General features: G+C 47.9%; 1 protein-coding gene, 1 long non-coding RNA gene and 1 pseudogene across 10 annotated transcripts in view; 2 read left to right on the top strand and 1 right to left on the bottom strand.

Annotated features, from left to right (window-relative positions):
• Positions 1–894: 894 nt before the first annotated feature.
• On the bottom strand, positions 895–1,143 carry LOC145507707 (small ribosomal subunit protein bS21m pseudogene; annotated as a pseudogene).
• A 5,509-nt stretch (positions 1,144–6,652) lies between these two features.
• Positions 6,653–7,691, top strand: LOC145506187 (uncharacterized). Its single transcript, XR_014053607.1, has 2 exons — positions 6,653–6,719; positions 7,455–7,691. It is a non-coding gene; the product is annotated as an uncharacterized LOC145506187 (long non-coding RNA).
• An 8,987-nt stretch (positions 7,692–16,678) lies between these two features.
• The window catches only part of SOX13 (SRY-box transcription factor 13), a 44,802-nt gene continuing 36,085 nt past the window's right edge, over positions 16,679–25,395 (top strand). For 6 of the 9 annotated variants that reach the window (XM_081495012.1, XM_081495007.1, XM_081495005.1 and 3 more), the window contains exon 1: positions 16,679–17,264. The gene's annotated coding sequence lies outside the window, so the exon portion shown is untranslated. Of the gene's footprint in view, positions 17,265–25,080; positions 25,319–25,382 lie in introns of those variants that run through there. The other 3 variants (XM_081495009.1, XM_081495014.1, XM_081495010.1) reach the window with 3 other exon arrangements.

Raw genomic sequence — 25,395 nt, 5'->3', positions numbered from 1 at the left:
CCACCAGGGAAGTCCTCGTTAATATATTCTTATTCAGGACTTCCCTGGTGGTCCAGTGGTTAAGAATCTGCCTCCCAAAGCAAAGGACACAGGTTTGATCCCTGGTCCTGGAAGATTTCACATGCTGAGGGGCAACTAAGCCCACGTATCACAACTACTGAGCCGGTGTGCCTAGTACCCATGCTCTGCAACAATAGAAGCCACTGTGATGAGAAGCCTCTGTACCATAGATAGAGAGTAGCCCCTGCTTTGCACAACTAGAGAAAGCCCACACACAGCAACAAAGACCCAGTGCAGCCATAAATAAAGAAATAAATTTTTAAAATAAACATATCATTCCTTGTAAGTAAAAATCAAATATATATATATTCTTACTCATTCATGTAAAATATATTTGTTGATCTTGTACTATGAGTCAGAGACTGTTCTGTTCTAAGAACAAAGTTGAATAAGTCCATCTCTAGGTTCAAAAATCTCCCAGCCTAATGATGGAGATAACAAGTAATCAGTCAATTACAATACAGTGCCAAATGCCATAACAGAAGTTTTCTCAGGGTGCCATGGATGGCTTACATGAAGATAAGGGTGGAGGTTGGGGTTGGTCAGTAAAGACTTCAGACAAGACACGTAGGCAGGAGGAGAAGGGGATGACTGAGGACGAGATGGTTGGATGGCATCACCAACTCAATGGACATGAGTTTGATCAAGCTCCCGGAGATGGTGAAGGACAGGGAAGCCTGGCCTGCTGCAGTCCATGGGGTCACAAAGAGTTGGACATGACTGGGCAACTGAACAAATATATGTAATTGAGTTTATTTTAAGAAAGGTATAAAAGGGGGTTAGAGAAAGAAAAGAGGTAGAGTCAAATGAATAAGGGTTTTCATACTGGGCCTCCTATCGGAAGGGATCTGCCCGATTCTTTCATATCACTAAGTTGATCTTGTGAGCCATTCCCATGTTGTAGATTCACTGTCAAGTTTCATAGCTTTCTCTCTATCTCTTATAGCAAGGCTTCTCCTAATACCACTGTTGATTTATATCCTCAATGAGCTCATCCATGGTGAGGATTCTGTTTAGGGTCCTATATGCACCTTCCACATTCCCTTTCTGTACCATCATAGTCCTGATAATGAACTTCAGATGTTTTGCCGTGACCCTTGGATTTAAGCCTTAAGTCTATAGGACCCCTTAGTGCCCAGCCAACTGGAAGCCCAGACAAGACTAAATGGATTCACCAGTCAAAATAACTCTTCTTTGCTTCAGAAGCTTTGTGAATCTACTAAATATTTGTTTTAAATAAGGCAAATAGAAAGCAATGCAAATCTCAATAAGCAGTCATCAATTAATGAGCTAATTTTGTGTCTAGTCATGACAGGAGGTTTGGGAGAATAAAAATTATGTATTCAATCATGATTGAATCCAATGATTCACTTATGCTTTGCAGAGGATAAATATTCTCTCAGATTCTCGTTTACATTCTGACTTCCTTTTTTGCAGGTGGCTGATCCCCTCCAGAGAAGGTAAATATATGTAGAAGCTGTGGCATTGTCTTACTAGTATTGACATCTTATCTATATCTCCTTACCTATTGCTGCATAAAAAATTACCCCCAAACTTTGCATCTCAAAATAATAAACAGTGTTACCTCACACAGTTTCTGAATTTTAGGAATCCAGGTGTGCTTAACTGAGTGATTTTGGCTCAGGTTCTCTTAGGAGATCTCTTTGGAAGTTATCAGCTGGAGCCGTAGTCTCTGAAGACGTGACTGGGCTGAAGGGTTGGCTTCTAAGTTCCCTCACATGCCTGCTGGCAAGAGGCTTGGTTCCTCACCACATGGGCCTTTCCAAAATGCTGCTTGACATGGCAAGTGACTTCTCCCAGAGTGAACGATCCAAATGCCAATCTGTTATGACATGATCTCCAAATTATATATTGTCACTTCTTCCTTAATCTGTCCATCAGAAATGAGTCACTAAGGCCAACTCAGCTCACACTCAATGGAAAGGGATTACAATAGGACAAGGGCATGCAGGCCTAGAGATGGGGCTCATTGGGAATCCATCTTGGAGACTTACTCCCACAGATACCCTCACAGACTGACTACAATTTTAAGGGTTTGGAAGCTTAGTGACATTGAGAATGAAATGGCCAATTCACTTTTGTCTTATTTTCCACATAGAACCTAATTCTTAGAAATGAAATTATTTTATAAATCTCCTCTTTATAGATATTATACTATTACATCCTAAAATAAAAAATAGGAGTTTAGGGCCAAGATGGTGGCATAGAAAGACCTTGAGCTCACCTCCTCCCACGGGCACACCAAAATTACCACTATTTACAGAGAAACTATTGATGAGAAGAACTGGAAGACTAGCAGAAAACAGCTTCTGCAACTAAAGAGATAAAGAAGAACCACAACATGATGGGTAGGAGGGCAGAGACGTGGTATCATCAAGACCCATACCCCGGGGTCACGTACAGGAGGATAATCACAATTGCAGAGGTTCTCCCTGAGGAGTGAGTGATCTGAGTCCCACATCAGGCTCCCCAGTCTTGGGGTTTCCTGTACCAGGAGGATGAGGCCCCAGAATGTTTGGCATCAAAGGCCAATGGGATTCATTTTGGGGGAGAGCCAGGGGACTGTGGAAAATGAAAACTTCACTCTTAAAGGGCACACACAAAATCTCACCTGCTGTGGGACCCAGGGCAGAAGCAGTGATTGAAGAACTGATCAGACCCACCTGCTGATCTTGCAAAGCCTCCTGGAGAGGCAAGCGGAAACTGGAGCTCAACCTGACGACAAAGACACTGGCAATAGCCATTTTGGAGAGTTCATTCCACCATGAGGATACTAGCTCTTATAAGCGCCACTTTGGAATCCTCCCTCTAGCCTACTAGGGTTGGGACTCAGCCCTGCCCACCACCCTATGGGCCCCAGTACTGGGATGTTTTAGGCCATGGGCAGACTCACAGCCCCACCTACCACAGACCTAATGCCTTAAGACCCCCTGAGCCTGTAGCAGCACTGAGAGGGCCCCAGAGGGCCCAGGGCCCAGGCCCAAATACCAGTTCACTGGCACTAGTCCTGGGATCCCTAAGGTCTTACAGCCAGAGACCCCAAGACCCAGCCTCACTTTCAGTGGAAAGCCACCAGCCCTGGGATCCCATGGACCCTAGTTCTACCCACCAGTAGCAGAAACCAGCCCTAGGACTACGACAACTCTGCAGCTTCCCAAACTAGGATGCAGCCCACCCACAAGCAGGCCAGTACCAACTCCAGGGCCCCCTAGACTCCAGCCCCACTCGCCAGCAGGCCAGACACCTTGGACCCTCAGCCAGCTGCCCCAGGGTCCAGCCCCACTCACCATCTCCAGCAGGCCAACACCCCAGACCCTACAGTCAGCCAGGTCAGGAACTGGCCCTGCCTACCAGCAGATTGACACTAGATCTGGGACCCTCAGCACTCACAATCTTCCACTGCAGAACCCAGCTCTATGCACCAGCGGGCCAGCACCAGCCCCAGGATCCTTCAAGGCCCTGCAGCAAACAGCCCCGTGACCTGGCCCTGCCAAACAGTGGCCTGCAGGCTCTGCACAAAACAGGGCCTGGCTACCAACAAGACCAGGGTCCAGCCATGCTTATCAAATGGCCCATAGTAGTCAGCCAGATACCGCAGGAAGACCTGTGGAGCACAAACACAGGGTACCCCTAGGACATCCAGCTCTGGTGACCATAGGGAGAGCACTGCTGGGACATATAGGATCTTCAAAAAGCCATTTCTCCAAGGCTGAGAAATGTAACCCACCTACCAGATACATAGAAATAAAAATAGCAAATTAGAGGTGGCAGAGGAATATTTTCCAAATGAAAGAACAAGATAAAACCCCAGAAGAAGAACTAAGTGTAGTGGAAATAGCAACTACTCAATAGAGAGTTCGAGGTAATGATCACAAAGATGTTCAAAGAACTTGAGAGAGAATGAATGAAGATGAACAGAGTGAGAAGTTAGAAGTTTTTAATGGTTAGAAAATATAAAAAGAACCAAACAGAGATGAAGAATACAACAACTGAAATTAAAAATACAAGACTTCCCTGGTGGTCCCATGATTAAGAGTCTGCCTTCCAATGCAAGGGACACAGGTTCCTTCCCTGGTCTGGGAACTAAGATCCCACATGCCAGAGGGCATCTAAGCCTGCACTTCAACTACTGAGCTCATCCTGCATGCCACAGCTAAGACCTGATGCAACCAAGTAAATAAACAAACAAATAATTTTTTAAAATACACTAGAAGGAATCAACAGTAGATTAAATGATACAGAGGAACAGATCAACAAGCTGGAGGACACAGTAGTGGAAATCACTGAAGCTGAAGACAAAAAAGAAAAAAGAATAAAAAGAAATGAGGAGAGTTTAAGACACCTCTGGAACAACATCATGCAAACTAATATTCACATTATAGGGATCCAAGAAAGAGAAGAGAGAGAGAAAGGCTCAGAGAGCATATTGGAAGACATAATAGCTGAAAACTTCCCTAATTTGGGAAAAGAAACAGATATCCAGGTCCACGAAGACACACAGTGTCACAAATAGGATCAGAGGACCACACTAAGACACACCATAATTAAAATGAAAAAAAAAAAGATAAAAGAGAATATTAAATGCGGCAAGAGAAAAGCAACAAGTTACATACAAGGGTGACTATCAGGTGACTTTTTAGCAGAAATTCTGCATGCCAGAAGGGAGTGGTCAAGAAACATGAAAATTACAAACGGAACATCTCATTGGTAAAGGCTAATATACAGTAAATGGAGTAAATCAGCCATGTATAAAGCTAGTAGGAAGGTTAAAAGACAAAAGCAGTAAAATCAGCAATAAATAGTTAAGGGATACACAAATCAAAAAGATATAAAAAAATGATGTCAAAAACATTAAATGTGATGAGTGTGGGAGGAGTAAAAATGCAGAGTTGTTGAAATGCGTTTGAATTTAAGAGATTAGCAACTTAAAATAATCACACACAAATGCATATATATAGATTGCTATGTACAGTGTGGGGAATATGTTGCATAACTATATCCTATCTTTGTATAGTGACATATCATAATTAGACTTATTGTGGTGATCATTTTGAAATGTATAGAAATGCTAAATCACTATGTTGTGTCATAGGAACTAATATAGTACCAAAGGTCAATTAAACTTCAAAAAAAAAAAAAAAGCAGGGACAGAGGATAAACTGAGAGACTGAGATTGACACATGTACATTACCAGGCTTCCCAGGTGGCACTAGTGGTAAAGAACCCATCTGCCAATGCAGGAGATTTGGGAGATGTAGGTTCGATCCCTGGGTCGGGAAGATCCCCTGGAGGAGGGCACGGCAACCCACTTCAGTATTCTTGCCTGGAGAATCTCATGGACAGAGGAGCCGGATGGGCTATAGTCCATAGAGTCGCAAAGAGTTGGACACGACTGAAATGACTTAGCATGCACGCACATATGCACACTACTAGATATAAAATAGAAAACTAATAAGAACCTACTGTACAGGAACTTCCTCGATGGCTCAGTAGTAAAGAATCTGCCTGCAGTGCAGGAGACCCAGAATCTGCATGTTCCATCCTTGGGTCAGAACAATCCCCTGGAGGAGAAAATGGCAACCCACTCCAGTATTCTTGCCTAAAAAATCCCATGGACGGAGGTATCATAGCACAGGGAACTTGGCCAAATATTCTTTAACAGCCTATATGAGAAAAGAATCTAAAAAAAGAGTGAATATATGTATATGAGTACTTTGCTGTACATCTGAAACTAAGACAACATTGTAAATCAACTATACTCCATAAAAAAAAAATTTTAAGTAAGCAAATTCATACGAAAAGAGGTCAGATCTGTGGTTACCAAGGCTTCCCTTGTAGCTCAGTTGGTAAAGAGTCTGCCTGCAATGCAGAAGACCTGGGTTCGACCCCCGGGTCGGGAAGATCCCCTGGAGAAGGAAAGGGCAACCCACTCCAGAGTTCTTGCCTGGAGAATCCCATGGACAGAAGAGCCTGGCAGGCTACAGTCTACAGGGGGTCTCAAGAGTCAGACACAACTAAGCGACAAAGCACACACACACACACAAAGGCAGGGGTGGCTGGAGGGAGAATTGAATGAAAATAGTCAAAAGGTATGAACTTTCACTTATAAGATCAATAATGTAATGAACAGCTTGATAAATGCAACCGGCATTGCTGTATGTTACATATGAAATTATTAAGAGTAAACCCTAAAAGTTCTCATCACAAGAAAAAAAATTTTTTTTTCTGTTTAATTTTGTATCTAAACGAGATGTTGGATGTTCACTAAACTTTGTGGTAATCATTTCACGACATACGTAAGCCAAATCATCATGCTGTACATCTTAAACTTATAAGTGCTGTATGTCAACTGTATCTCAATAATACTGGAAGGGAAAAAAAAAAAGTAGTAGAAGTTTTTACTGAGAACCCAATCCAGCTGTGTGTTGGGAGAGCTACCTTAGATACTTATCTAGAGAGAACTACCTATCAGGAGGCAACTTGAAGGAATGTTTTGGAAGGATGTAACTATTATCCTTTGTTGGTTTAGAATTATGCAGGATTATGACTCAATTTGTTTATTGTAAGGTCTGAAGAGAGACGGGAATGGGCATGAGGGGTATTATGGACTGAATGTTTGTGTCTTCCCCCAATCCAAGGTGAAGCCCTAACTGCTCAGTGTGATGGCATCTTGATAGGAGACCTTTGGAAGCTAATTAGGTCTAGAATAGATGAGATCATGAGGGTAGGGCCCCCATGATGGGAATTAGTGTTCTTATAAGAAGATATGAGAGTTCTCTCTCTTCACTAAGTTCAGATAGAGGAAGAATTCAACAGCTTTCCAACCAGGGAGAGAGTTTCAATCATCTGGCACCTAGATCTTGGACTTCCAGTCTCCAAAACTGTGAGAAGTGAATTTCTGTTGTACAGGCCATCCAGTCTATGGCATCTTGTTACAGTAGCCCAAGCAAACAATTATAAGGGGTTACTGTCATCTGATTGAGTAGAAGTAAGACTAAATTCACAGTGTTAGGATTCTACTGAACTTTCAGTGGTGGAAGAATCTGCAGGCTTTTATAGCAGCCTCTGTCTGCAGAGGGGCTGGGCTGATGGCAGGGAGTTCCAACAGTTGAGGAAGTAACTGAAAACGTGACTAGGGAGCATGCAAATAAACATTTTAAGGGCCAACTTGGACTTCTAAGCCAACAGTAGAAAATCTGGACAGGAAGCACATTGCTGGTTGGAGGGGTGGGATCAGTATAGTCATTGGTGTAGATTCCTCTGATCAAAGATTGTTTTTAACAGAGTAGGTTCTTCTGTCTGCATAAATCGTTCTGTCATGAAAAAGATTTTTAAAGTGGGAACAAGAGCTAAGACCTAGCTTACTTTTCCAGATTCAAGAGAACAAGATGCAGCCAGGAGGCTTGTATAGTCATGAAATGCGGCAGCTTATCCACTTTCATGCACCTGGTGACAAGGAAGTGTTCTCTTTCTTACCTACAGGAGGAACCCAGCAGAGATATATCTAACTCTTCTCTGAAACTGCTCAGAAGAACATCATTCTGGGCTCACCTCAAAAGAAGGGAAGTTTAGGGGTTGATGTACACATTAAAGAGAACTGATTCAGCTGCTATGCTGCTGCTGCTGTTGCTAAGTCGCTTCAGTCGTGTCCGACTCTGTGCGACCCCATAGACGGCAGCCCACCAGGCTCCACCGCCCCTGGGATTCTCCAGGCAAGAATACTGGAGTGGGTTGCCATTTCCTTCTCCAATGCATGAAAGGGAAAAGTGAAAGTGAAGTCGCTCAGTCATGTCCGACTCTCAGCGACACCATGGACTGTAGCCTACCAGGCTCCTCCATCCATGGGATTTTCCAGGCAAGAGTACTGGAGTGGGGTGCCATTGCCTTCAGCTGCTATAACAAAGGCCAATGTCACAGTGGCTTACCTGACATATCAGTTTATTAGTGTCTCCTGTAATTGTCCAAAACTAAGTTGTATAGGGCTTCATGGGGGTTCTGTAGTATCAGAGTATCCTTTTTTAATGCCCCAAATCATGGCCTGAAATACCCAATACAGTTCCTGCCACCATACGCACATTCTAGCCAGGAAAAGGGAGAAAGAACGGACAGAATACATCCTTTCTTGTTAAAAACATGACCAGGGAGTTGCATGTATTATTAATACTTTGTGTAGGTCTTATAGGGTAGAACCAGGAAGTCGTATTATCACTTCTACTTACATCCTATAGGGTAGAACCTAGGCACATGGTCATGTTTAGCTGCAAGAGAGGCTAGGAAATGCAGTTGTTTGACTGGTAGTCAGTTTTTCAGCTAAAACTTGTATTACTCTAGGAGAGAAAAACAGATCTTGTGGGACAACTAGCAGTCTCTGTCACAAAAACCTTCTGTAATCTTGCATGGAAGGAGGGCAAGTCAGATTAGTCATAGATAAAGATCCCTTTATTAGATTATAAACTTATGGCAACAAGGAGCCTAGCTCTTTTGCTCTTCATTTTGTCATCATTGCCTAGCACAATTCATGCACATAGTAGGTTCTCAATATTTATCAAATACATGAATGAACGAGAGGCAGCTAGGATGTAAGTATTTCAGAAGACCCTCCACTGTGCCTCTTCCCAAAGACTGTTGTTACAAGGATCCAGAATACTTGATTTCTTGTCAAATTTAAACATGAGAAAGTATGCTGGAATTCCTTCACAAAGCAAAATTTCCTACCCACCATAGCCATCTTTATAAATAATGTGGTTTTTTTATAGCTCTGGTCTAACATCTAGTGATGTCAAGTGTTGAATGACACGGTGCACATGGAATAGTCTGACGGCATATGATATTAGAAAATTAGGCTCTTCCAGCAGTTTTAATGTGCTATTACTATAAGCAAATTTGATATGTTCCTGGGAGGATTTTATCCCAAGTTCTTCTATATTACACAGATTAATTCTTATAGATGGGAGGGGCCAGCCTTGGAGCAAACGGGACATCTTCTGGGAGTTGCTGGGAGGGATCAGCTCAAGGAGGTGGAGCCTCCAGCCTCAGCTTGGGGGCTGAGTTAGCCTCAGCTGGGTTAGCCTCCCAGCTCTCCCTTGGGGGCTATGTTTTCAGATCCAGCATTTAATAAGCTGAGAGAATCAAAAACAGTAAAATATGGAAGATAATACAATAGTCAACAGAAAGATAAAGTAAACTAAGAAGAAATAAAAAGATAGTAAGAGTAGTTTAAAAAAAAAAAAGCGGTAGGCAAAGTGACAATATGAACTAAAAATAAAAAAAAAATAAGCTAAAAAGAAATTAAAAGATGGAACAAAGACACGATAAGGCAAAGGTTAGAAATAACAGATGGAAAATAAAAACATAATAACAAAAAATCTAGAAGATGAGATAAAAGACATAGTATAAAATAGCTAGAAGAAAGAAAAAAACGGGATTAAAAAATTACTGAGATAAGTAAAATCATTAAAACCACAAAAATAAAAGACTAAAGGGATTAAAACAATAAAACGTGTTAAACCAATACCAAAAGAAATAAAAAATTTTAAAGACCAGGCTCTGAGGGAAGAGAGTAATAGATCAATTTTGTTTCAAGTTAAAATAAGGCTGCACTGCAAGGGCAAAACCTTTCCCCTCATGTAGACTCATTCTTTTGAGTCCAGGCAGTCTCAAGGTTGTGCAGACCTCCCAACATAGTAATTAGCATCCATAGCATTACATAGCATCTGGCGTAATTTGCTAGAGCTGCTCTAACAAAGTACCACAAACTGGGTGGCTTAAACAGCAGAGCCTAGAAGTCCACGATCAAAGTGTTGGCAGGGTGGGTTCCTTCTGAGGGCACAAAGGAAGAATCCATCTCAGCCCTCTCTCCCTGGTTGGAGACGGCCATCTTCTCCTGGTGTCTTTCCTCCATGTGTGTCTGCATGCAAATTTTCCCTTCTGATTAAGATAACTTTGTTGGATTAGAGCTCACCCCAATTACTCCATTTTAATTTAATTGCCTCTGTAAAGACCGTGTCTCCAAATATAGTCACATTCTGAAGCATTAGGGGTTAGGATATATGAATTTGGGGGAAGGACCCATAACAGCATCCCTACAAGTTGTTCCTGGGAGGATGACACCCTCTAGGCAGAGAGACAAAAGCAGAGAGCAGATTCTTCAACCTTTTGCCTAGTTTGGGGCCCTTGATGGAGCTGAACTTTTTGGGATTTCTGATTAATATTCTTCATTTCTCTTGGACCCATAGGGTAGTAAAGCTGAGTCCCAGAAGGATAAGGCTCTGCAGTCTGTGACCCATTTTCTCTCATGACTTTAGGGCTGCTGGGAGCAAGAAACGTCCTGGCAGCCACTGTCCGGTGGCTAACAGAGAGGCCCACCCACGAGGCTGGGCTGGTGTGCCTGGCTTCTCCTGCCAAGACATTTCTACTCTGGTTACAAACACCTCACAAGATCGAAGGTGCCTTCTAATTCTCTGCAAACCCACAGCATGATCGGCAGCCAGGTTTTGGCGCTTGTACGTCATTTTCTTCTGCCTTTTCCGAGCAGGAAAGCCAGGGAGAGCCGGGCACTGGAACACCTCACTCTTAGGAATGAGTGTCCTGGTCTTGGTTTCTCTCTGAGGTGGAGCTCAGAACTGCGTGCAGCGAGAAAAGACTAGAACATCCTCCTCCTGGAGAGGAGGAAGCCCTGACCCACAGATCACCTAATTCAATTTCCTCGTTAATAGTTGAGGAAACAGAAATTCAGGAAGGAAAGGCTTGCTCCCAAGTGTTCTCGCCCTCTCCCACATACAGGCACGGAGCAGACCGGCGCCGAGGCCCCAGGCAGCCTTCTGACAGGGACAGCTTGTGTGACTGTGCAGGGCCTTGCGCTCAGAAGGGCCCTGGGCTTGATTTAACGCTCCGCTGTCACCATCTTGAATTCTTAATCATTTGAAACAAAGGCACCACGTGTCATTTTACAGTGGGCCCTGCAAGTTGTGGCAGCCAGTCCTGCCCCTCACCCCCACTTCCCACTGCGTTCTGATGAAGAAGGAAGCACAGGCCATCCAAGCTCTCCTTGGCCACGAGCTGGGGCAGAGACTTCGGGTACTGTTCTTAGCACAAGATAAGCTCTTCAGAGAAGGTGGAGGAAAGGAGGATGCCTTTGCTCCAGGCCCAAGGCTGTGGCTCTGGCCTCGGCTCCTCAGCGAGCCCTCAGCTGGGGCATGAGCCTCAGTCACTCCCATCAGATCTCTGGCCTGCCAAGATAGCCTGTCCCAGCCCTGTTCCCTTCCAAAGCCCCTCAATCTCCCTGGCAGAAACCCAAGGGGGCGGGAGAGGGGAGGGATGAAAGGAAAGTGAAAGTCTCAGCCTCTCTGGACGGCCCTTCTCCTCCTCCTCCTCCCTCCCCCTGCCCCCCTGCCGTTGCCATGGAGACCAGAACAAAGCCTCTCTTTCCCCTCTTTTCTGGATTGTTAATTGTCTTTACTCCATGGTGCCTTTGTTAATTGTTGCCAGTCCCTCCCAGGATGAGGATCTAGGTTTCCTCAAGACAGGAAAGAGGGAAAAAAAGTTAGGTGGTGGGGGTGGGGCAGGGCAAGCCAGGTGGTGGGGGTGGGGATGGAGGGAGGAGGCTGCCTCCGGATTTTCTGAATCATCCTGGCCTCTAGGAAGCGAACACCCTCTTCACCTCTGTCCCTCTGTCCCTCAATCAAGTGCCTTTTGAGGTGGGGCCCAGTGACCCCCCCCATGGGAAGGGATAGGAAAGAATAGAAAGAGAAAAGAAAAGAAACCAGCCGTTGTGTGTATGTGCTGCGTGTGCATGTCTGTGTGTTTGTGTGTGTCTGGCAGGTGCCCTTTGCAGAGGGAGGTGGCTGTCTCGGCAGTGCACCCTTTCCAGTTGACCAGTGAGACATGCGGCTTGGTTTTTATCCCCATCTTTTAGGATTACTAGTGATTAGACTTACAGAGAGAGTGCGTGCTAGTTCGGGAGGTGAGAATGACTACACCAGCCCTCTTCCCCCTGCGTGATTCCCCATAGTAGCTACACACGTGAAAAATGGAGCAAAGAAGTTTTAGAAGCACACACGAGTGTATGTGTGCGTGTGTTTGTGTATAAAAAGGACCCAAGTCATAGCATTAGCACACTCAAGAGCACATGCCCTGAGTGGGGTCACTGTCTTTGCATGCTTGCAAGTGTGTCAAGTGACAGTGATATGGGTGGAGAGTGATATGGGTCTATCCTTACATGGGAGAAAGTCCTCCTGTTGGGTGACAGGAGGTTGACTTTCACATAAGAAGCCAAGAGTTGTTTCTACTTCTGGGGTCTAAGCTAGAATCTAGGCTGTTAAATAATACTCAAGTGTTAGTTTATATGGTTCCGAGTCTAAGGACCCCATGAGAAGTGGAGCAGGGTGGTATAGAAGAAAAAGCACGGATTTGAAGGCCAGAAACCTGGATTCAAATGTCACCTCTTGCCCCTTCACTATGTGGTCTTGGAAACTTCCCTTCCCCTCTCTGAATATAATTTTCCTCATCTGTAAAATGAAACTGTTCCATCCTCACGGAGCTGTTGAGAGATTAAAGGACATCACGCTATAAGGTACCAGAGTTGGGCAAGATACCTCTCTTTTCTGTGCACAAAGAGAGGAGCTGGAGGAGATGGTTCTAGAAGGCTAATTCCTTCCAGACCTTATATCCTCAGATTCTGATAGGCAAATGAAACATTCTATGAATCCACTTGTTATCTTCTTGATTAGCTTCCACAGTAATTAAGGCTGAGGATGACTCTCTGGAAGAACTCAGATAGAACCACACAGAGGCTCACCAGCGTCAGCCGGAAGGGAGGGCCTGCTGTGAAAGCTGAGGCCCACCCATGAACCACGGGTGCACTCCTGACTTACTCCTTACTCCAGTGTCTGACTATAAGGATCTAGCACTTTCTTGGTCAGCAGGAGGAAGAGCTGGTGCCCAAACTAGCTCTGCTAGCCTGGGCCCACCCTGACCTGGCCCAAGACATAAGCTCCCTCCTCGAGGCTTCACAGAGAAAATGGCTGGCAGGACGTCGAGGTGGTCTGCCAGAAGCAGGAAGGGCTTCAGGCAAAGCAGTGAGACAGGGCTTTCTGTGTGCTCTCAGCTCACTTCCTCTCCTGGAGCTCCTCTCCAGGCCCTGCTCCTATAACAGTGAGGGAAGTAATTCACACCAATCTGTGAATCTAATCCTTTTATGACTTCTCCATAAATAGGGAATATTTATACTCTTTCAGCAAATATTTTTTAAGCATCTCTTATAGGCTCTGGGAATTAAATGGAAAGTACAGCAGACAAGTTTCTTTTCTCACAGAGTCTACAGCCTAAGGGTAGACAGAAAAGCACAAGAAAACAGAAAACCAATAAAATAAGCATCACTTGTGATATGAAGGAGGCAAATGGGGTCTAAAGGAATAAAGGCAGGAGATGGGGGTAGGAGATGATTGTAGGTGAGGGAGGAGGAAAGATGGAGGAAGGGACATTTGTGTTGAGACCAGAGAATGAAAAGGAGCCGCTCTGGGAAGGACAGAGTTTGGGGAGGCATTTTCCAGGTAAAGAGGTATTTATACGGTTTGAGGTCTGGTTTAAGACTGATCATTTAATAAGGAGATCTGACTGGGATTGGGCAAATTTTGCAAGATAACAGTTCAGGATTGGAGCACACAGCAAGGGGAGAGTCTTTCAAAATAAACAATTGTTTGATAAGCTAGTGGTTGGCCAGGTTAAACAAAGTATTGTCCTGAGAAAGGGGCTGTCTGAGCAGTCTATTGTTCAGTTAAATTGATTTTTAGCAAGCTCCTGAAGCAAATAATGAAGTTATTTACTGGTTTGCAGTCTTATCTTCCTGGGCAAGAAATTTCTGGGACAAACATTAAAGTCATGTCAATGTAAGCAGCCTTATTTAAGTTATGTGGCCTATAAGAATTCTCAGTTTCTCAGTTCTCAGAGCAGTGAGTTTGTGGTAGTCTAGCTGCCGTCTGCGGGGTCGCACAGAGTCGGACACGACTGAAGCGACTTAGCAGCAGCAGCAGCAGCAGCAGCTGAGAGACTACCACAGTGGCCTGGGCTAGGGTGGGGACAATGGAGATAGAGAAGTAGATGGACTGGGATATACTTTTGGAGACAGATCAACAGTACCCACTAATTACATTAGATCAGAGAGCAGGAACCAAAGATGACTCCTAAGTTTTAGGCTCAAGCCACTGAGTAGGTGATGGGTACCATTTACTGAGATAGGGAAGATGGTACAGGGTATAAACAGTCTTAGGAGAGTGGTTATAGGCTCAATTTTGAACATGCTAAGTTTAGGATGTCTGTGAGTTCTTGGGTAGAAATGACAAGCATGTGGTTGAATTCATGAATCCAAAGTACATTAAGACAGTCCTAGAGATTTAAAAAAAAATTGGGAGAATCATCAGTGCCTCATTGGTATTTAAAGTCATGGAAACAGTTAAAATTTCATCTAGGGAGAGAAAGTAGAGAGGAAAACGGGATGCAGGTGAGCCCTTACAGACACTCTCACACTCTCACCTGGAGACACCAGAGGAGGGAGAAATGTAAACAGAGGAGGCTGAGAAAGAGCGACTGGTGAGGTCAGAAGATATTCAGGAGAGTGTGGGATCTTGAAGTGAGTGTTTTAAGGAGGGAGTGGTCACATGGGGTTAAACGTGTAAGTCTGGTATTGCCAGGAAATAGTGCGGTAGGTATAGAAAGTCCTAGAATCTTCAAAGTCAGATTACTTCCTTCCATCACTTACTAGCTATGACCTTGAGCTTCATTTTTCTTACCTAAATGGGGATAGTGATACTACCCTCACGGAACTGGCATGAGGTACAAACAGATAGTATATGTGAAAATAGTACTATGCCTAAGACACAGTGGGCAGATATGATGAAGATCCCAATTCAAGTGTCAGTGCTTGGAAAGAGTGGACACCAGTGAAGTGAGATATAGTGGGTGGGGGTACTGGAGAGAGGAAAGCCCACTTCCTAAGCTCTCCTTTCTTCCTATCTCATTTGCCAAAACTGAGGATAGCTACAAGGAGGGGTCCATAATGAGGTCACCCACTGAAGCGGATCAGTGGCCAAAGAAGATAGCCTGATGATACGTGGAAAACCCTGGCATGTTGGCTGGGAGGAGGAAAAGCTTGGTGGTACCTGAGAGACTTCCATAGTTTCTGAAATGGCTTCACCCACAGTTGGCTTCATCCAAATGCCAGTCCCTGAAGAATGAATGTGACTTTTCTCATCTCCTCAGCCCCACCCATTTCTTCCTTTCCACTCTCCTCACCCCTACCTTAGCTCAGGGCCACATTATTTTTACCCTGGTTACGGCCACTGTCTGGTCACTGGCCTCCCTGCCTTGAGTTGGACTGATCTCAGTAGAGGCCTGCTTAGAATTCCTCAGTGACTTCTTACTCCTTTCAATCAACCAACTGATTGATGAATATTTATCACGGGGCTGCTCTTTGCCAAGACTTGGACAAACACAAGGGGTCTAACAGTGAGCCTGAGAGACATTCCTGCCCTTGCAGCGCTTACAGGGGAGTCAGACAAATGAACAGTCACCATACTATCTGTGACTGGGAGCAGGGGGTGCTTTCTGAGCCAGATTTGGCCATCAAGAGAGGCTCTGGGAGAGTAGATATCTGGGCTGAGACCTAAAAGATGAATAAGAGAAGTTAGCCAAGGAAGGTGGTGAGGAATGATGAAATCCAAAACCTCAGAAAGTCTTAGAGCCTGGCTGACCATCAGCTGATCCTGGCCACCTGCACTGTGAGCACAGTGTTATTTGCAGATCCAAGATCGCCACACCTTTAATCTGCTCTGTTTTCCAAGATCCAGTTCAGATGGCACCTCCCCCAGGAAGACTGATCTGTCCCAGGCCCTAGCACTCTTGGTGGTCCCCATGCTCCACATGCCTGGCTGATCTCAGCACCCTTCCACTTCACTGTAATCATATGTTCACTCCTCTGTCTCCTCCAGAAAGGACAGGGCACTTTCTCATTCATCCTGGTGTCCCTTGCACTCAGTTGGGTCAGGCATAGGCATTTAATAAGTACACTGATTCAAATGAATCCATCCTCTCCTCCCCCACAGTATCAAGCAGATCAGGGAAAAAATAAAAGACTTGAGAGAGTGCAAAATGACAGGGCTGGGGAGTGGTCTGACACATCAGGAAGCAGTCCAGCTGCAGGTGGGATCATGTTCCTAAGGGAGGTTCTGAAACAGGGTTTTAAGTCCAGGTTATCTGTCTGGAGGGGTTAGGAGGCTGGGAGTTGGATCGACAACTTCTTGGGTCTTGCTCTAAGGAGAGAAGATCCTCTGGAATGACCTCATACCTGGGCAGTGAGAGTGAGAGGAATCCACCTCTTCCTTCTATTCTCTCCATCCCTTCACCCACCTCCACCCGTGTCCGCCGCCCAGGAACCTTCGCTCTTCCCTTTGCAACAGAGGTTTCCAGCTGTTGCTGCCTGGAGGGGACCTGGCTGCAGGGAGGAGGAGGGAACTCTCTGTCCCTCCCTCCTCCTCCATCTCCCCACCCTTTCTCTCTCCTCCAACCCCAGCCCGCTCTCGGTCTCCCTCCCTCTTTCTCCTCTGAGGCTGTGGAGTCGTCTCGCAGCAGCGAGCCACCGGCAGCAAGCGCTCCGCTCCCAGTCCCGGCTTGGAACTGAACTGTGTTAAGTGCGGGTCCTGGAACCCCGGCCCGGGAGCGGTGAGCCCGGGTCTGAGCCTTGGGCGCCGCGATCAGCCTCCGAGGCCGTGACTGGGGACCCAGCCGAGGCGCGGATCTCGGAGCGGGAGAGCCGGGCGGGCCGGCGCCGGAGCCCGCGAGTCCGAGCGCAGGACCGCGGAAGGCCAGGAGCCGGCCGCGCGCCGGGGGCAGAGGGCAGAGTGCAGGAAGCGGCCTGGCCCGACCGAAGGCGCCGCCCGGCTGGAACCGACCTCTCCGCCCGCAACGGCGGCGCGCGGCGGGGCGCGGACCCAGGGTGGCCGCGAGTCCCGGCCGACTGCCCGGCCGACGGCGGGGGGCGTGCCTCCTCCCAGCGCGGCCGCCCCGGCCCGGCGCTCCCGGCCGCAGCGCCGCGGGGGCATGTGAACGGGAAGCCCGGGCTGCCGGCCTCGAGGACCCGGACGGAGGAGGAGCGGGAGCGCCGAGCCGCGAGCCCGGCGCCCGGCTGAGTCGTAAGTGCGCCCCTCCGTGCCCGGAGCGCGCCGTCGCGTCTCTCTCGCCCGCCCTCCGAAGTTTTGACACTCGCGACCAGACGTTTCTGAGCACACGCTGGGTCTTTTCTCTGCGAGTTTCCATCCTCGGCAAAGTTTTTCACAAAGGAACGGGTCCCCACTTACCCCGCACTACGCGAGCACTGGCGGATACCCGCGGGCAGATTTGGGTTGGCGTGGAGAGGGCTGGAAGCCTGGAAAGGCCGTGGGTGGCTGTGTGTCTGTGCGCACCACACGAGCCGGGCTTAGGGTGCTACCGCCCCCCGGTTCTCACCCACTGCTCAGGGGCACTGGGTTTTTCTCACTGGTACGTCCAGTTCAAGGATTTCCTAGCGAGAAGCCGGAGCGACCAGTGAGAGCCCGGCTTGGGGCTCCGTGCCCGCGCCGCAGCGCAGATCTGCCCCTGTCCTGCTTCTCTGGGGTGCGGGGGGCGGGCCACGCAGCCTCTCTCACCCTTCCAGGTTCGTTTCCCAGCGGACCAGCTGGGCGCTGCATCCTGTTTGTTTTCTGCTCCGGCTGCTCCAGTTTCACCCCCCTTTCCCCTCCCACCCTAGCCTTCTTACCACCCCCAACCTCCCGCCTCTGCATGTGGAAGGAGAATCTTTTCATCCCCATTTCTCTGCAAAAGCAAATCGTGCCTGGGGGCGGGGGCTGGGAAGGGGGTCTAGACGCTCTGTTCCCAGCGGCTCGCCATTGTTTTCCCACCCCGCGCGTTCTGTACGTAAACACACACACACACACACGTGTGCGCGCCGGCTGCTTCGAGTCACACATATGCACACACACTCACACACGCACGTGTGCGCGCCGGCTGCTCGAGTCCCCAGAGGCGCGGGGATCGCCCGCGGGACTCTCCCATCTGCCTGCCAGGTCTTCGGGCTGGAGGTGCCCCATTACTTAACCGGAGCTGGGGAGGGCAAGACACGTGGGGGTTGCCGGAGAGTCCAGGTCATAGCTGTGAGCGGGGCCAGGGCGGGAAGTGAATTTTGCACTTCAGCTCTAGACCTTTCTGGGAGGACCCCGAGCGCACAAGCGGCGGCTTCCCGCCCTGGAGGGCCGACGGCAGCTGCAAGGACTCCAACGGCGCTCTTGGCAGCCTCCTCCGTGACAGGGTCTAGGAGGAAGCCCAAGAGTTTTCCTGGGAAGTTTGCTTTGACTCTGTGGGAATTTCCGGGCAGGGCGCCTTGGCGCTGGTGAAGGGATCTGGCGAAAGACAGCCAAAGAAGACGCCGCTGCTCTGGGCGGAGTTTCCAGAGACCCTGCTTTCTACTGTGCTCCCTTGGGAAGTGAGGCTGGAGATGCTGGGGTACTAATTCCCCACCTATGGACAGCGTGTGCTTGGTCAAGTCCCTTAACTTTTCCAGATTTCCCCCCATGCAAAATGGGCAGAGTTATGCACACATCTTTGAAACTGGGGTCTAACGATCAGGTAAAGGATACTGGTTTGGAAGGTATGAACTCCAAGAGGGTAGTTGGAACACTGAAAGCCTAGCTTAGTGGTTAAGAGACAGGGCTGTAGAGTTGGATCCCAGATACTGCTACTGGAGACGTGATCTTGAGAAGTTTAACCTGTATCTGTTTGCTTATCTGTAAAATAGGTTTAATATGGACTTCATGGGGCTGTCTTAGTGAAGCTCATACAATAGTACCTGGCACATTGTAAGTGTTGGAGAAATGTGACTTATTATTGCCATTATTACTTAACTGACTTTGTACATAGCTCAGAAGAGCATTCTGGGATTGTGCTCATTTAATCAATTATAATTATTGTCCATTTCTGGGAAGGAAAAAAACCTCACACTTCTTCCCACTCTTTTCTGATTTTAGCACCTCCCTACTCCTTGTGTGAGCTTCCCTAGTGGCTCGGTGATAAAGAATTTGCCTGCCAGTGCAGGAGATGCAGGATCAGTCCCTGGTCTAGGAAGATCCCCTGGAGAAGGAAACGGCCACCCACTCCAGTATTCTTGCCTGGGAAATCCCATGGACAGAGGAGCATGGAGGGCTACAGTCCATGGGGTCACAAAGAGTCAGACACAACATAGTGATTGAACAACAAACACTCCTTGTATCTTGTGAAGTCTTTTTTCTTTTTTTTTCTCCTTCCTCCTCTCTTCCCCTCCTCCCTCCCTTCACAATTTTTGTGAAAGGCATTTTATTCCCTCCTTTTCCTCATTCTTAAAAATCAGTCTTGGCCCGAGGCAGTGTTCTCTCAGTGGAAATCAGGCCCCAGGAAGGGAGCATCCCCGAGAGTGCTCTGGCCTGGGCTCCTGGCTCAGGATTGGATGCCCATTTCTGTCTCTGGGTGAATTTCTGGAGAGTCGAGCCCAAGTGTCTGAGGCTCCAGGGAAGAGTCCAGTGGGATGGGCTGAGACTGTTCCTGGGGGAGCTCTGCTCCCAAGGTGCCATCTGTGTTGTCTGCTGCTGGGGCTCACTTGGGAACTTGAAATATCCCAGCTGCCTGGTCAGACTGGATGTAGGATTTGGGGTAAGTAAGGGGCAAAGATTCCACCTTCAACTTTCCACTTGCAGTTGGAGTGGTTACTAGGAATCTGGGTTTGTCATAAGCTCCTTATCTGATTCTGGACCCTGCAAATGCACCATAAAAGTAAGGGGGAGCTGGGCAACAGGAAGAGCAAGGCAGCTGCTGCCCACCCACCCTGCCTTGGACAATAGGCTCCGCACTCTTCTTTCTCTGACCCCCTAACCCCCTCCCCAGGCCTGGGAGAAGATGGTCAGGAAGTTGGTCCTTGGAGATCCTGCAAGTGGGCTCTCAGTGATGAGAACGAGCATTTCAGTCTCCTCATTCATCCCTTTAAAAGAAATGTGTTGAGCTCCTATTATATGCCAGGCCTGTGCTAGGCCTCGGGGCTTCAGGGTTGAACAAGACAGGTAGTGTGCCTGCCTTCTGAGAGCCTTCTTTCTGGAGGGAGGCAATAAATATCTTGAAGTAAGTGGCCAAAACAGTATTAGATCCTATGTGATGTTCAGAAATACAACACGATGATGTGATAGACAATGTATGTGTGGGGACCATCAGCAGAGGCCCCAGGTGGGGAGGCCAGTGCAAACTGACCTGGGGAAAGACTAGCTCAGTCCAGACCTAAAGGATGAGAGGGAGCTAGCTGCTCAAAGCCCTGAAGGAAGGGGATTCCGGGCAGAGGGAGCAGCCAAAGACCCCTGCAGCCAGAACAGAGTTTGCAGCAGCAGTGCCACTGGAGAGAGAGACCAGAGAAGCCAGGAGGGTCAGGGCTGGTCACCAGGGGCCTGGTGAGGAGCCTGCATTTCAGAACCAGGGCCCTGGGAAGCCACTGAAGAGTTTTCAGTAGAGGAGTGACATTCTGATTTATGATTTTGAAAGATTATTTGGTACACAAAAAAAGGTTAGTTGGTAATCAGAGTTGCCCCAGGAGAGGGAAATGGTGGCTGAGGGATGGGATGAAGGAAAGATGGTGTTTTCTCTGTAGGCTCTTTGTCCTTTCTGAATGTATCAGTAGTATCGTGTGTATGTGTCCACTATGCCAAAAAAATACTCAAAACCAGAGAGCATAGCTAAAAATGTATAGCGTAAGCCTGGAAAAGATATATAATAAAAAAAATCTAAAACTGTTTATTTCAGTACCAATTTTGTAAAGATAATGGTATGTACATCACACACATACATAGAAGACTAGATGACTACCTTAATGTTTGCAGAGGTTAATTCCAGAAAATTTTATTTTCTCCTTCATCTGTTAATTTTTCCAACCTTCTACAATGGTCACGAATTACTTTTACAAGTGGGGGAAAATGTGAAAAAAAGGTATCACTTCGGTTACTAAGTAAAGAGTAATTTGAAGGGGAGCAGGAACTGAAGAAGAGAGGCTGACTAGCAGACTGTTTCTGAGTTGAGGTGACTTGGATAAGGTGGCCTGGTGGGGGATCATTCTGGAGGAAGAGCCAGTGAGTCTCACTAGCACACCATTGCCTAACACAATGCTCTGCTCTTGCTTCGAGAGGGCATTCCACGTCCAGCTCAGATTTGGTAATCAGGAATGCTGGGATCGGAAATGGTGACAATTTCCAGTGCTGCCTTGGCTTTGGAAATATCTTGGGTTTCATCTATATCCTTATTCCCATCTTTCCTCCTAGTAGGGAGGACCCCACCCTGAACATTTTGCTACTGCAATAATTAGCAGCCTCAGGGCAACATGATATATACAATAAGAAGTATTTAGAGCCAGGAGAGCTGTTCATCACACAACATCTCTGAACCTCCATTTCCCCATCTATGAAATGGGATGACAGCACTACTTCCCTGTTAGAATTTGGGAGGCTCACATCTGATTGAGTCTGTAGGTGGTTCATGAATGGTAAGAATCTGGGTTTGCTCTTGTCAGACAAGTGTTTGTTTGAGCAAGGCCTGCTCCTCCAGAGGATCTAGGTGTCCCCGTCCTTGAGGGCTAGCACCTGATTCTATGCAGGTTTTCTCCTCTCTGGGGGTGCTTTGAGTCTGGCCCTTATTGGGCAGCTCCCTGAGTAGGTCACTAGGAAGATGATGCAGCTGGCAAAAGGGGGATTCAAATGCAGCTGTGTCCACACGCCCCCTTCTCCAGGCTTATTCAGGGGTGAAGCTGAGTGTTTGAAAAGGGCTCTGTGCTGGGAAGGCCTGGCCAGGCCCACAGTAAATTGTGCTTTGAATGGGAATTATTTTTGTGTTCTATGTTTGCTTAAGAGGGCTCACTCCTGCCTGAACTCGCTGCGATCCTCACCCTCTGCTAGTCCTCTTCCTGGAACTCAGGTATGTTAGCCAGGAAGGCTGTCACAGTGCTTGTCACCACTCGGGGGACCAGGACACATGGAAGATTGCTTTCACATCTCCTGTCATCTGTCTGTCTCCCCACTCCCAAGCAGGAAAGCTTGCCCTGGGTTACCCCTGTTTTGACTGCCCTTTCGTTGATCTGCCTTCCAGCTCCCCGGGAAGATTCAGGTAGGAGGTTGTTACAAACCAGCTCAGCAGCACCACATTCACCTCTGCCAGCTTCTCTGATCAGGTGTGACTCTTCTAAAAATTCAGATACTTTCTCTAAGCAGCAGTAATATGGTAGTTCCCTCCTAAGAGGGGTGGAATGGGGTGGATGGGACATTCTGTTCAGCTCTCGGACCTGTTGCATCCACGGGCCTGGCCAGAGAGCCCTGAGACTGACCCTGCTCAGGACTCATGATGGTGAAGGCCCTTGTGGTTCCCCTAGGAACACGTCTCTGTCCAGAGTGGAGTGGTCAGAACTCTGAGACGCTGAGGGGTGAGGAGGAAGTGGCCAGGGTATTCCCTGCCTGCTCCCAGGGTCATCAGGGGGTGAATCCAAGGCCTGGGCACACCCCAGGATATGCCGTGTGAGTCCCAGCATCTCAGAGTGTGCACATGAGGACAAGCTAGAGGAGCAGCAGGGGCTGGGATCTCATCCAAAGGTTGATGATACCAGCCAGGAGTGTTTTTATGGGGGAGGGATGTTGGGGTGGTAGAGGAGAGGAAGGAGGAAGTAGGGACAGTCTCTCTAGCTGCCACATTTTTTTCTTAACTAGCATCACTGCCTACGCCGCTTGGTCACTCTGGGAAGCCTGACACATGCCATCAAATCTTAATTCAGTTCTCTTGATATTCGCAGCAGACTTGCCTCCCACCATCAGTGGCCTTAGCATTTAAATGGCCTTGGCATGAATCCCCATACATAAGCAGCCCCGGGGATCGCAGCCTGGTTGAGGAGGGATGGTTTAGTGTTACTCCCTCTTGTCCCTCTGTGTCTTCTGGGGACGTGTCCAAGGTAGAGTGTCAGTGCTTTGGCTTGAAGAGAGGGGAATTTGAAGGAGCCACAGATAGGGCACGCACACTCAGGCTCCCTTCTCCTCCGGTGGCTTGGGTCTGCAATCCCTGCCAGACCTGGAGCTCTCTGGGGGCCCCACCCTAGAGGAGGCCAGACTGTTCTCCCCTGCCTCCCCTCCCCTCCTAGGCCTGCCCCTCACTTGACTCGGAATGGAATGTGCCGCCTGTGCAACAGGAAGGGGTGGGGACCAGCTCCAGAGGGCCTGGTCCCGGCCCTTCCCTCCCCCTCAGAGGGGCAGGGGCCTCAGGGTTGGGTCCTACTTGCTCCTTGGCAGGGCTGGAGGTGCCCGACCCCAGCCTCAGGCCCTGCGCTGAGTGGGGCCCTGGGGTGGGCGCCCTGGGGACCCAGGTCCAGCCTTTTGAAGGAGCAGCCAGGGTAGGGGGATTTGCTTGTAAGTCCAAGACGAGGGTCAGTGACCAGTTAGAGTCAAAGCGCACAGCGAGCCAAGCAGACCTGTCCATAGCACCAGTAGCTGGGAGTGGCCCACCCCAGATCTCCATCCTTTCTTGACTTCTATTTTGTTTGTTTTGTTTTTTTGACTTCTGTTTTAATTGTGGCTTATATTTTCTTATTCCTATATTTCTGTAGTTTCCAAAGGTAGTACAATAATATGTGTTATAATCAGAATGGAAAGGATTTAAAATATATGTAGAATTGCCAGACAGTGAAACAGAAAAAGTGGTCCGTGTTTCTTCTCTGGAAGACTGGAAATCAAGCCTTGACCACCAGTAGAATATTCTGCTGAAATACAATGGTAGGAGGGGAGATCATTTCAGTACAGTTCAGTCACTCAGTCGTGTCCGACTCTTTGCAACCCCATGAACTGCAGCACGCCAGGCCTCCCTGTCCATCACCAACTCCCAGAATTTACCCAAACTCATGTCCATTGTGTCGGTGATGCCATCCAGTCATCTCATCCTCTGTCATCCCCTTCTCCTCCTGCCCTCAATCTTTCCCAGCATCAGGGTCTTTTCCAATGAGTCAGCTCTTCGCATCAGGTAGCCAAAGTATTGGAGTTTCAGCTTCAACATCAGTCCTTCCAATGAACACCCAGGACTGATCTCCTTTAGGATGGACTGGTTGGATCTCCTTGCAGTCCAAGGGACTCTCAAGAGTCTTCTCCAACACCACAGTTCAAAAGCATCAATTCTTTGGCGCTCAGCTTTCTTTATAGTTCAACTCTCACATCCATACAAGACCACTGGAAAAACCATAGCCTTGACTAGATGGAACTTTGTTGACAAAGTAATCTCCCTGCTTTTTAATATGCTATCTAGGTTGGTCATAACTTTCCTTCCAAGGAGTAAGCGTCTTTTAATTTCATGGCTGCAATCACCATCTGCAGTGATTTTGAAGCCCAGAAAAATAAAGGCAGCCACTGTTTCTACTGTTTCCCCATCTATTTGCCATGAAGTGATGGGACCGGATGCCATGATCTTAGTTTTCTGAATGTTGAGCTTTAAGCAAACTTTTTCACTCTCCTCTTTCACTTTCATCAAGAGGCTCTTTAGTTCCTCTTTGCTTTCTGCCGTAAGGGTGGTGTCATCTGCATATCTGAGGTTATCGATATTTCTCCCAGCAATCTTGATTCCAGCTTGTGCTTCCTCCAGCCTGGAGTTTCTCATAATGTACTCTGCATACAAGTTAAATAAGCAGCGTGACAATATACAGCCTTGACATACTCCTTTTCCTATTTGGAGCCAGTCTGTTGTTCCATGTCCAGTTCTAACTGTTGCTTCCTGAGGGGCAATAGTTGGAAATATAAGAGGCCTGTAACATTGGGCTGATACCCTTTCAGGATGACCGCTGAGCAGGCCCCCGGCCTCCCCCTCCCCCACCCTGTGGGCCGGGCCGGGCCGGGCTGGGCTGCCCAGGGGCTGTGCCCGTAGGCCTCCTACTTCTGGCACCTAGGAGGAGGCAGGAAAGGGAGTGAGCTCTGGCTAAAGCTGCCTTCCTGCTGACTCAAAAGAATCAAGTCCTACCTGACCACACAGGCCAGCCCCATGCACCCCAGGCCGAGTGGTTTTCTGCCTCAGTGTGGGGTGTGCCACTCTGACCCATCCTTGCTTCAGCACCCTCACCCCAGCCCAGAGGAAGGAGCCTGAAGTCATTCACCCATTCCTGTGAGACTCTGGTTCCAGGCCCCTCCCTTGAAAGGTAGGGTGGAGTGGGGTGGGGAAGGAAGTGCGAATAAAAGGTTAGAGGGGAGGGGCTGGGAGGAAGCCTGTTTGCAG

Source organism: Giraffa tippelskirchi, chromosome 5 (assembly GCF_054371585.1).
Source record: "Giraffa tippelskirchi isolate mGirTip1 chromosome 5, T2T-mGirTip1v1.2.pri, whole genome shotgun sequence".
Classification (NCBI taxonomy): domain Eukaryota; kingdom Metazoa; phylum Chordata; class Mammalia; order Artiodactyla; family Giraffidae; genus Giraffa; species Giraffa tippelskirchi.
The sequence above is the reverse complement of the archived record's forward strand: the minus strand, read 5'-3'. Positions and strand labels throughout refer to the sequence as shown.